This window comes from Nylanderia fulva, unplaced genomic scaffold, assembly GCF_048542155.1.
Source record: "Nylanderia fulva isolate GAGA-0341 unplaced genomic scaffold, ASM4854215v1 Scaffold311, whole genome shotgun sequence".
NCBI lineage: Eukaryota > Metazoa > Arthropoda > Insecta > Hymenoptera > Formicidae > Nylanderia > Nylanderia fulva.
Genome location: NW_028190381.1, coordinates 105,001 through 105,414, shown reverse-complemented (window position 1 = coordinate 105,414; position 414 = coordinate 105,001).

The window sequence follows — 414 nt, the reverse complement described above, 5'->3', positions numbered from 1 at the left end:
TGCTGACAGAACTTGATGGAGTGTCCAAAACCCAGGCAACGGAAGCATCTGGTAATTATAGTAAAGTCATTCAGTTTGTACGCCCTCCACCCTATGAAGATGCGTCCTTGTTCTTTTAGTTTTCTCCTTATTTCGCCAGAAACACCAATTATCCAGCTTAATGTATTTTTCGCTTTTGATTTGATGCTAAACCTTATTGTTACATGTTCCGAAAAACTTTCCTTTCCATAGCCTAGCTTTTCCAAATTTTTAACCCATAAATCTTCTAGAACAGTTTCTTTCGTAACTTCATTATCGACATCGTATACAATTAAGTTTGGGGAAAGTTTCCTCGGTTTCTCAACTCTTAGTCCAGTATCCGTATTCAGCGTATTTTTAATTATATCTATATCTCGTTCATCCTCAGCCTCAATA